A 12,244-nucleotide genomic window follows, 5' to 3' on the forward strand; every position below is an offset into this window, starting at 1 on the left:
ATTCCAAAATCGCAGAGCGATAGAAAAATTTTTGTCCAAAAGGTTGACTTTATTAGAAAGAGAGTATTAGAAGAATATGATACGATAAGAGGTCGTTCGAAAAATTTTTCCACGAAATGACGTCAAATTCTCGGAAACTCTAAAATTCTTGGAAATGACATCGAATTCTCGGAATCCTTGAAATTCTACCAAATGTCATCGAGTTCTCGGAATTTCTAAAGTTCTTCGAAATGACGTCAAATTCTTGGAAATTTCCAAGTGTTCTAACAATAGATCGAAACTAATCGCCAAATATTCCATGTATCTCGCTTATTTGTGGAGATACTAAAAAATGTTTCTAATAAAAATTACGTGGTTTCAAGGGAGGAACATCCTGATACCATTTATTTTTTTATAAGAAAAAGCGTGAAGCATTTATAAAAAGGAACGTCGTTATTTTAAATGAAACTAAACATTTTTTTACAATCCTGTTGAAATCTCTGGACAGTCTCTATAAAAAAGTAATAGGCATTATATAGCAAAAAACTAAAAGAATAAAAAATAAACAAAATCATTTTAAACAATAGTTTTTTACTATAAATAGTCAAAAACTTTTTTATAGAAAATACTATGGTACATCGACCGATGCTATAAAAAGTACACGGTGCCATTTAAAAAAACAAAGTTGCGCTCGAGAGGTTTTTTATGGGGCCACATACGAAAAAAATGAGAGAACCAGAATATAGCCCTTTCGAAACCATTCAACTTTTATCCGAAACTTTTTTCGATATTGTTAATAATAAGGGAGATATATATAATAAAAAGAGACGAATACCAAAATTCCTGTGAACGAAGAAAAATTTTTGTCCAAAAAGTCCACTTTGTATTAGGAGAACATGATACGATAGGAGGTCGATCGACAAATTTTTCCAAAAAATGACGTGTATCTCGCTTGTTTCTGGAGATATGAAAAAATGTTTCGAATAAAAGTTACGTGATTTCGAGAGAGGAACACTATGATGTCATTTATTTTTTTATAACTAGAAGCATAACGGATTTATAAAAAGGAACGTTGTTTTTTTAAATGAAACTATACATTTTTTAATAGACCAGTTGGTGCCTCCTGGCATTCTCTATAAAAAAGTATTAAGCCATATATAGTGAAAAACCTACAGTTTAAGAGATAAACAAATTTAATTGAATTAATTAAATCTAAAAATATCTTTTTAACCAATGGTTTTTTGCTAAAAGTGCCTTAGAACTTTTTTATAGAAGATACTATGGTACATCGACCGATGCTATAAAAAGTACACGGTGCCATTTAAAAAAACAAAGTTGCGCTCGAGAGGTTTTTTATGGGGCCACATACGAAAAAAATGAGAGAACCAGAATATAGCCCTTTCGAAACCATTCAACTTTTATCCGAAACTTTTTTCGATATTGTTAATAATAAGGGAGATATATATAATAAAAAAGACGAATACCAAAATTCCTGTGAACGAAGAAAAATTTTTGTCCAAAAAGTCCACTTTGTATTAGGAGAACATGATACGATAGGAGGTCGATCGACAAATTTTTCCAAAAAATGACGTGTATCTCGCTTGTTTCTGGAGATATGAAAAAATGTTTCGAATAAAAGTTACGTGATTTCGAGAGAGGAACATCTATGATGTCATTTATTTTTTTATAACTAGAAGCATAACGGATTTATAAAAAGGAACGTTGTTTTTTTAAATGAAACTATACATTTTTTAATAGACCAGTTGGTGCCTCCTGGCATTCTCTATAAAAAAGTATTAAGCCATATATAGTGAAAAACCTACAGTTTAAGAGATAAACAAATTTAATTGAATTAATTAAATCTAAAAATATCTTTTTAACCAATGGTTTTTTGCTAAAAAGTGGCCTTAGAACTTTTTTATAGAAGATACTATGGTACATCGACCGATGCTATAAAAAGTACACGGTGCCATTTAAAAAAACAAAGTTGCGCTCGAGAGGTTTTTTATGGGGCCACATACGAAAAAAATGAGAGAACCAGAGTATAGCCCTTTCGAAACCATTCAACTTTTATTCGAAACATTTTTCGATATTGTTAATAATAACGGAGATATATAATAAAAAAGACGAATACCAAAATTCCTGTGAACGAAGAAAAATTTTTGTCCAAAAAGTCCACTTTGTATTAGGAGAACATGATACGATAGGAGGTCGATCGACAAATTTTTCCAAAAAATGACGTCAAATTCTCGGAACCTCTGAAATTCTTGGAAATGACGTCGATTTCTCGGAATCCTTGAAATTCTAGGAAATGACATCGAGTTCTTGGAATTTCTAAAGTTCTTCGAAATGACGTCAAATTCTTGGAAATTTCCAAGTGTTCGAACAATAGATCGAAACTTTTCGCCAAATATTCCATGTATCTCGCTTGTTTCTGGAGATATTAAAAAATGTTTCGAATAAAAATTACGTGGTTTCGAGAGAGGAACACCCTGATGTCATTTATTTTTTTATAACTAGAAGCATAACGGATTTATAAAAAGGAACGTTGTTTTTTTAAATGAAACCATACATTTTTTAACACTCCAGTTGATGCCTCCTTGCATTCTCTATAAAAAAGTATTAAACTATATATAGCAAAAAACCTACAGTTTAAGAGATAAACAAAATCTTTTTAAAAAATAGTTTTTTACTAAAAGTGGCCTAAAACTTTTTTATAGAAGATACTATCGTACATCGACCGATTCTTTAAAAAGTACATGGTGCCATTTAAAAAAACAAAGTTGTGCTTGAGAGGTTTTTTATGCGGCCACCTACGAAAAAAATGAGAGCACCAGAATATAGCCCTTTCGAAACCATGCAACTTTTATCCGAAACTTTTTTCGATATTGTTAATAATAACGGAGATATATAATAAAAAAGACGAATACCGAAATTCCTGGGAACGAAGAAAAATTTTTGTCCAAAAAGTCCACTTTGTATTAGGAGAACATGATACGATAGGAGGTCGATCGAAAAATTTTTCCAAGAAATGACGTCAAATTCTCGGAACCTCTGAAATTCTTGGAAATGACGTCGATTTCTCGGAATCCTTGAAATTCTAGGAAATGACATCGAGTTCTTGGAATTTCTAAAGTTCTTCGAAATGACGTCAAATTCTTGGAAATTTCCAAGTGTTCGAACAATAGATCGAAACTTTTCGCCAAATATTCCATTTATCTCGCTTATTTGTGGAGATATTAAAAAATGTTTCGAATAAAAATTACGTGGTTTTAAGGGAGGAACATCCTGATACCATTTATTTTTTTATAAGTAGAAGCGTGAAGGATTTATAAAAAGGAACGTTGTTTTTTTAAATGGAACCATACATTTTTTAACACTTCTATTGATGCCTATTTGCATTCTCTATAAAAAAGTATTAGACTTTATATAGCAAAAAACTAATAGTTTAAAAAATAAACAAAATCTTTTTAAAAAATAATTTTTTACTATAAATGGTCTAATACTTTTTTATAGAAAATAGTATCGCACATCGATTGATTCTTTAAAAAGTATATGGTGCCATTTAAAAAAGTAATGTTGTGCTTGAGAAGTTTTTTATGCGGCCACCTACGAAAAAAATGAGAGCACCAGAATATAGCCCTTTCGAAACCATGCAACTTTTATTCGAAACATTTTTCGATATTGTTAATAATAACGGAGATATATAATAAAAAAGACGAATACCGAAATTCCTGGGAACGAAGAAAAATTTTTGTCCAAAAAGTCCACTTTGTATTAGGAGAACATGATACGATAGGAGGTCGATCGAAAAATTTTTCCAAGAAATGACGTCAAATTCTCGGAACCTCTGAAATTCTTGGAAATGACGTTGAATTCTCGGAACTCCTAAATTTCTTGGAAATGACGTCAAATTCTGAGAATTTCTAAATTTCTTCGAAATGACGTCAAATTCTTGGAAATTTCTAAGTTTCGAGCGAACAAATCTTTTGGCTAAAAATTCGACTTTATATTAGGAGAACATGATACTATAGGAGGTCTATTGAAAAATTTTTCCAAGAAATGACATCAAATTCTCGGAATTCTTAAATTTCTTGGAAATGACGTCCACTTCCGAGAATTTCTAAATTTCCTGGAAATGACGTCGAATTCCGAGAATTTCTAAATTTCTTGGAAATGACGTCAAATTCTTGGAAATTTTCAATTATTCGGGCGTACAAAACTTTTGGCTAGAAATTCGCCTTTGTATTAGGAAAACATAATATGAGAGGAGGTCGCTCGACAAATTTTTCCAAGAATTTTAACAATTCTTAGAGATGACGTCTAATTCTCGGAATTTTTTAATTTCTTGGAAATGAGGTCTGATTCCGGGAATTTTCTATAAACTATAGATTGAATGAACGAAATGTTAATCCAATTACTTTGTATCCGAATAATGTAATTAAAAGTTTTATAGATATCGCTTATACTTACCATTTCCATACTTACCTTTTACTGCTATCATTTTTCTTTCATTTTTTAAGATTTTTGAATATTTTTTACTTAAATCTATATACGTACCATTTCCATACTTACCTTTTTCTGTTATCATTTTTTCTTCATTTTTTAGGATTTTTAAATTTTTCTTTTACTTAAATCTATATATTTACGTATTATCTTTTGCATACTTACCCTTTATAAGCTGCTATTTTTTGTAATACTATACGTTTCTAATACCGTCATTTATTATTATAAAAAAAGAGCCTCAATATTTTTAAAAAAAGATTTAGAATTATTACTGTTTCGTTTTCGAATAGAGAGATTTGAAATATTTTTATTTTGATTTTAATTTTTTCTTTTATCGAAGCTTTGAAATCTTAAAGAAACTTGTAATTAATTATCGATCTAATTTTAATGATTCTATAATGTTTCGTTAAAAAAATTTCTTACGCCACAGAAATATCATTATATTGAGAATAATTTAAGGAATATTAATTTATTCTACAATAGTAACAATTACATAATAAATAAAAGAATTATATTTCAAAGTTGTAATTTTCACAATTATAAAAAGAAATTTGTGCACACAAAATAAAATATAAATCTAATATATAATCGAACCACTATATCTAAACTGCTTGTGTAAATTCAACTAACGATATGACGACCTTACTGCAACTGGTGATTCAATAAACCAACAGCCATTCAAAGATCGTAGTTAATCTATATTCCTACCGCGAACAAATTCAAACTTGGTTTTGTGACATTAATTTGTGACGGAGTTAATGTAAATGAATCATCTTGTACGTATGTACATACGCTGTTGCGTCGAAAGAATTTGTAAATGGATCTTGGAAATTACATCGAGACTGCCTTGTTCATCGATAAGTGATTCAGAAATTCCCTTGAATCCATCTCCCAGACATTTAATACCATTTAATCCTTCCTTGGAAGCTACTTAACTCACACAGAGTCTACACTCTGCATAAATATTTACCTATGTGTAATACTTTCAGACTGTAGAAAATTTCATTTCAAATTGCTCCCTTCGTAATATTTCCTGGTCGCTTTTTTAATGATACATCAATAAATTCCTTTCTCCTCATATTGGATCGTAACAAATTCAAATTCCACGATATATATATAGATCAAGATTAACTTTAATCTATTCCACAAGCATTCAACAATATATAGTCTACTACCAGAGCTTTGTCTCCTATCACTGACTTATACACAACAGAAATGTGCATATACACACATTCCATTTCAGAATCATCCATCCCATCGCTCTATTCTTACCTCGTATTAAATCTCACGACTCACGTAAGAATCCTACCATCTCGAAATTCCATTATCGATCTACCATCAACCACATCAAAAAACCCCTTCTAATCTCCATCCACCCCTCTTAATCAACATTGATCAACATTTAAATCTATCTCGAAATTCCACGATTAATTCAGAGTCTACTGTCTACCCAACCAAATTCTCCTCCCATCGAATTCGCGCAAGATTCAAAAATCTTTGCAAGGGAATGAACGATAAAGAGCACGTATACATATATATACGTCCGGGGGACGTGCCTGGCAATCGGCTCGATTTCTCGGGAAATCGCGGTGCAATTTGGAAAGCGCGCGCGCGCCGCGCGTTTTACGCGTGCGAGACACGTACACGCCGCGGCTGCACAATGTCCCCGTGGAGAAACACGGCCGGTTACTTACGAGGAAACCGACTCGCCACCCGTCCATCCGAGGTTGTCGCAATGCAGCCGCGATTGCGCCGCGGGTAAACACGTCTAGACATCCGACTTTCACCTCTGTCGCGGCCCGCTGTTGTAACGAGCCTCGGCCATTGCGGGCAGAAGAGCCGAAGGACGTCCTGGAATCGGTTATCGGCCAGCTTTCCGCGATTTATGCTGTGGAAACGCATCTCGCCCGATATTCATATTTTTATTACACTTTGTATTATTTCATGAAAGAAACCGGAAGGAAAATATGAGGAGAAGGTATTGTGATGTATATATATATGTGAATAATTCGTATGATTCGGAATTTATTAAGCGAATAAATAAATTGGAAATAATTATTTAATATTCAAAATGTTTCTTACATTCGTTCTGTGAAGTGTCGTTTTACAGCTTTGTGGACGTTAAATAAATGATTTTATGAAAAACGATAGATTCCTTTTCAATTCCTTTTATTTTCTTATAAAATACATGAATATATCTTAGATATTGAATCACTAGATACTGAAAAAGTGTTACAATTAAGAATGAATAGCCAAGCGATTACTTGATGAAGATTTCCTCGAGGATTTTTCTTCGTAGAACGATTTCGAAACGGTACGTGGCCCGATTTTTCCCCAGCCAGTTAGTTAGCCAGGTTTTTCTTAATTTGCTGACTGACTCCGTGGAGAGGACTGTCGAGGTTTGAGTGGCTATGAAATGAGTTGTGAGAATAGTCTGTTCGGCGTGTTGGTCAATATTTGAAGTGTGACGACGCCTCGTGCATATCTCTTCGTTGAAAATTGTACGAACCTTCGACCGTTGTCGCGATTTGTTCTATTTTTTGCAGACAGCAGTGTGACACATCTGATGGAAAAAAGAGACAAGACATATATAGAACGATCAAAGTAATCGATGAATCTTAACTTTTAACCGAATCTAATAACAAATACTTACTTAATTTTTAATCTCGCTTCTTAAAATCTTTCTCTCTCTCTCTCTCTCGCCATATTTCAATTTACGGCGCGTGCATTAAACACGAATCCGTTCTGTAATCTCGATCGAGTGCCAATTGGTCCGTGAGGATAAATGGAGCGGTGCCACGCTGCGAATGTTTCACGCGCGTTCCATATACAGACACTTATTTTTAGACGAAATCAGTGCAACACCTACGTCAATCAGACGGGTACGGTGCCGGTGTGACAGGAATAAAATTGGTGCGTCCGTCGCTCTAGAAATAAATACGTCTAGACGTCCAACTTTCACTTGGCCGTCATTGACAGGCTTAACCTTCCGCGGTACACTTTTCAAGAACGACGTGCCCGCCGTGGTTTCCGGGGAACCGAGACTGATCGATTCGTTCCCGAGTATGTTCCATCTTTTTGAAGAGTATGCCTTCCGATATGTTTATCGCGAGAATCTGGGGGAGGACAATTTAATTGATTAATACAACTAAACTAAAACAATTGATCGAGGATTATCTATAAGGAAATTAGGATTTATAATTTTTTACTTTCATTCGATATCTAGGAGGAAAGAATAGGAAGGAAAGAAAGATTGGAAATTTATTTTATTGATCAAACGTGCGACGATTGGGAGGATTATTAAATAAAATTTGTGTGTGTGTTTTTTTACTTTCTAAAGATCGATCTACTTTACTTGGATAATAAATTGATAATCTCTATTTATATGTTTGGAACTCTCAATAAAACTCTGTTATTTCCTCCTCCCGACAATTAGTTTCATAAAATCATCATTTATCCCAATCCTTCTTAACACGTATTGTAAGAGGCTACCATTATGCAATTAATAAAATATAATTCGTGTATGTAGACCGAATGAAAAGACACTCGAAACGTTTCCACGTATGTTTTAAGTTGCATTTTCATTCGCTATCCTAAATTTGCGAAAAAATGACGATCGTAGAATTATCAGTTAAAACAGAAGAATTGTTTCGCTAACTAACGATCGAATGATAAAACATTACTTCGTATCCCTCCACAAGATGGCCATGGAATTTATTACTTCAACTTTCCTCCAATACGATTATAAAATCACTAGTTATATTACCAATTATACCACACAAAATGTACTATATTATTATTATCCATTTAGATAAAAGAATCACGTCGTAATAATACAAGTTATTTATTACCAGCTATACCGCCATGCTAGATATTACCAGATAGAAGGTTCGTCGGATAAATTAATGTTACTAGAGAGAAAAATTACTAGACATAATAAAAACACTGGACAATTCTTTCCACCCATTATCCATCCTGCTCTACCGCCTACATAACCCTATACCTGTCTCTCCACCGTGAAAACAGACACGGAGGAGCAGGTGGCGCGATGAAAATTGGGGAACGATCGATTTTAAAACGGAAGACGATCGGCCAGGCCGGTTTTGCGGTCAAGGGCTTAATTCTGCGTCCGGATGCCGCGACCGGCGTCGATCGATAATCGCGCCCGTGGCAGGAAAGTCTAAAAAGTAGCGGAACAGGCCGGCGGAAAGACCGCAGACGCGGTCTGCGGTTCTGCTTCGACCGCGTCGGCCTTCTCACGGCTATGCAACGCTCGTCCAACCGGCGAGCATCCCCGACCGCGCGAAAATTCGAGTTAATTTCCCGGCTCGAGCCCCTCAGCTCAGCTTAAACGCCCACAAGAGATCCTTCGTTTCGTGATATCGTTCGATCGCTATCGTTCTTCGCAATCAAGGATGAGAAGGAGCATTTGTGATTGATTAAGGTATAAAATCTGTCTGATAGATTTCAATATAAATGTTGCATAGATTTTCCTTTTTAAAATAACAAGATATTATTTAGCATTAATAATATCTGAATGTATCGAATCATCTCTTATTTTCTGTTTATTCCCTGTTTTATTTCGATAAACGAGTATGGAAAATCGTTAACAGTATTTGAATTGTTCTTAGACATAATAATCTTGGCCAGCTCTTGTATAATGTACTGTTAACTTTTCGATATACATATTAATATCATAAAGCTTATTCGAGCGGACTACGTGTCGGAATGATGATTTAAACGTGATACAAAGAATCGTTGTGACGAATGTTAACAACGAATGTGTGCTATATTAGTTACTTGAGTGCCGACTCGCTAATTGATCAGTCTGTCTGGGAATTAAAAATGAATATTATTAGAACCATTAAAAGATTACATCGTTATTTAGACGTAGCGTATATTAGATGAATTTTATCAAAAATTCCAAAATCAATTATTATTGAAATAATTTCGATATATTTATACTTACTCTGTTCCATTTAAGCAATCACTCCGTTATTCCATTTAAAATCCATCGACCATAATACCACACTACGCTCCAAGATTTGCAAAGGTTGCAAGATGTTGTTGTTAAAAATTAGGCCACTTTTTCTTTAAATTTCATCATGTACCGTAATTCCTTATCGGCGATCGGTTAAGAGAAAAATCACGGGCATGTTAAAATTTCTTATCCCTAACAGCGATCAGAGGCGAGGCTGAAAATTTATTTACCGTAGACGCAATTACACAGCATCATCCATGTGAGAGGCGCGTATCAATATTTATGAAGCGGCTCGGTAATGAATCCCTTTAAATAAAATTTGTTTGCACACAATGCGTTCACCTTGTTGTGTGGCGATTCTTTTCAGTTCCTGACAAAACGACCGGAAACACTCGAGGCGGGTAAATGAGTCACCGTTTCTTTTGTCAGTGAAATTAAGCAGAATACGAGTCTGGATAGATTAGAGGGAAACGTGTGAGGTGCACATATATATATAAGTGAAAAAATTACATCCTTCTCGCGTTGTAATGCGTTATAATGCATATTCATATTCATATCCATCCTGTTGTGCTATATTTCATCATAGAATTTTGAAGGATAAATTATATAAAAAAAAAACTTAGTTGATTCTTAGATAACATTTCTTGGGATTCGAGATGTTAATTCAGTTTTTCCCTCTCGGTGAAAATTCTTTGGATGCGTTATTGTTTGGTAAAATATCTATTAGCATTTTATCTTAGAATAATATAAGATCACTATACAACGGAATAGTAGTATAATATAAATACCCTTTCTTGGAATCTTTACATTATTCTATATATTCTTGGAATCTTACAGTTGCGATCATTGTTGATAATCTTCATCACGATTCTACAATAACGTTCATTTTCAGTACTTGAACTTGATACACTCGATACACTCACTTAATTGAAGTTGAAAATTAAATGTACATCCAATTTACTTCGAACAAAAATCCTAAAACAAACTTAATAATAAAAATATCCTATGCGATATAAATAATTTCTCACCTTTGAACAATCCAGACAAATCTTATTCCTCTTCTTCTTCCCTTAAAAAGAAAGAAAAAGAATCCAAAAGCCAGCATAAAATAAACATCAACGGCGAAACGGATAAAAATTTCGTCTGCTCGTAAGGGGAAAGGGGGCCGGCGCCGAAAATCGATAAAATCCAGCCAATAATTCCGAGCGAAAACCCAAAGAAACAACCTCGGCCGCGCCGGTGATTAAATAAACCTTTCACGAGAGCGCGAAAACTTGCCCCAATCCCCCTCACCCTCGTTCGAGACCGATACGGTTGAATTCTTAACGCGCGTAATCTCCGCGCCAGTCTCCTCCTATCGCTTATCGTGGCTTTTAGCCCAGGGACCAGGACGTAAATTTCCGTCGGACAGGGCCAGACGAATCGCGAACTCGTCTGGCCGAGTTCCGGTGCGCCAACCACGCCCGTGTTAGACACGAGGAAACCTCCTCCTTTCCCCCCCTCTCCCTGCCTCGTTTCGACCGCGAATCTTTTATGGAGGGAGGGGGAGGGAGGTTTGAAAAATTCGAAGGAGGGTCGTTGCACACGCACCCTTGGAGACGCCACGGCCGAATAACCTAATTTCTGCTCACCCTCGATGATCGATCATCGTTGGCTCCTGTCCGACGTTTGCTCGCGTGGAAGGGTGGTGGGTGTAAGAGATGGCGGAAGGGCAGTTTTGGCGTGGAGGGTTGGAGGGGAATGTACGTTCTCCGTTGAAGCGTGAAGAGTGAGATTTTTATAGGAAATTATCTCGCTTCTTTTATTTTTTTCTCTTTTTTTCTGTTCGCTTCGATTCTTGTTGGGACGAGTATTAATTTATAGGATTTTATTTTATTCGTGGACAAATCATCGATTTTAATTTGGTTCGTTTGTATAATTAGGAGCAATGTGGGATAATCAAGTTTGAAATTCAACGTGTAAAGTATTTATATTTTTAAATTATGAATTATGAGATTCTGTTAAAGATGTTATAGATCTAGATTTATAATGTCATTTCCAATACGTTCAATTCTATGCTATGTATCAATTCTATGTATTTCAATGCTCAAAGAAGAAATGATTTAAAAATGATATGTAAATTAAAAACTTTGCATTGTGATCTAACACCTCTTCACACATTATTTCAAATTTTGGAAAACTATCCCTCTTCTTTCAGAGATATAGCAATTCGATGGAATATTCAATTATTGAAAGATTAGAGAAGAATTTTTAATTTTGAATTTAAAAAAAAAAAATGTAAAAATTTATTAATATATTGAGACGCATCATCAATGAAAATACCGAAGATAACTCGCCGTTTATTTATATTTCAACGCACGATCGATTAATATTCATGAGATGCAAATTGCACATCAGTTTTCGTTAGAAGAACACTTTTGGTTATACAACAAATGCTTAGAATCTTTTGCAATAATAGATGCAAATCTCTTTCTGTCTGGTTTTCTTTAAGATTTCTTTCTTTCTTCAATCTTGCAATGCGTCCTTTCAATTTCAATAAACAATTTTCTCATTTGTATACTTTTAATACAGAACATCGATAACGATAAATAAAAATTGGCTCTGATAAGTCGACGTAAAAAAATAATGATAGTCAAAATAACGTGTGATACGTACAATAAGGAAATTGATAAAGTTAGAAGGAAGAGATTTAATAGAAACATAGAAATTAAATCTTGGGAAGATTCTGAGTCTCTGATATAAAATTTAAAAATTCGAATGCAAATCTATTCAATCTAA

The 12,244-nt window shown here is 34.3% G+C and overlaps 1 protein-coding gene and 1 long non-coding RNA gene across 2 annotated transcripts in view; both read right to left on the minus strand.

Moving 5' to 3' along the window:
* LOC100869791 (uncharacterized) overlaps window positions 1-12,244 on the minus strand; it is a 158,154-nt gene that overhangs the window by 73,692 nt on the left and 72,218 nt on the right. The window lies entirely within an intron of this gene.
* Window positions 6,638-9,443, minus strand: LOC116415194 (uncharacterized). Its single transcript, XR_004225772.2, has 2 exons — window positions 7,139-9,443; window positions 6,638-7,048 (listed from the first exon to the last, which is right to left on the minus strand). It is a non-coding gene; the product is annotated as an uncharacterized LOC116415194 (long non-coding RNA).

The sequence above is a fragment of the Apis florea genome, unplaced genomic scaffold, assembly GCF_048593485.1.
Source record: "Apis florea isolate Af1SG1 unplaced genomic scaffold, ASM4859348v1 contig_3_pilon, whole genome shotgun sequence".
NCBI classification, from domain to species: domain Eukaryota; kingdom Metazoa; phylum Arthropoda; class Insecta; order Hymenoptera; family Apidae; genus Apis; species Apis florea.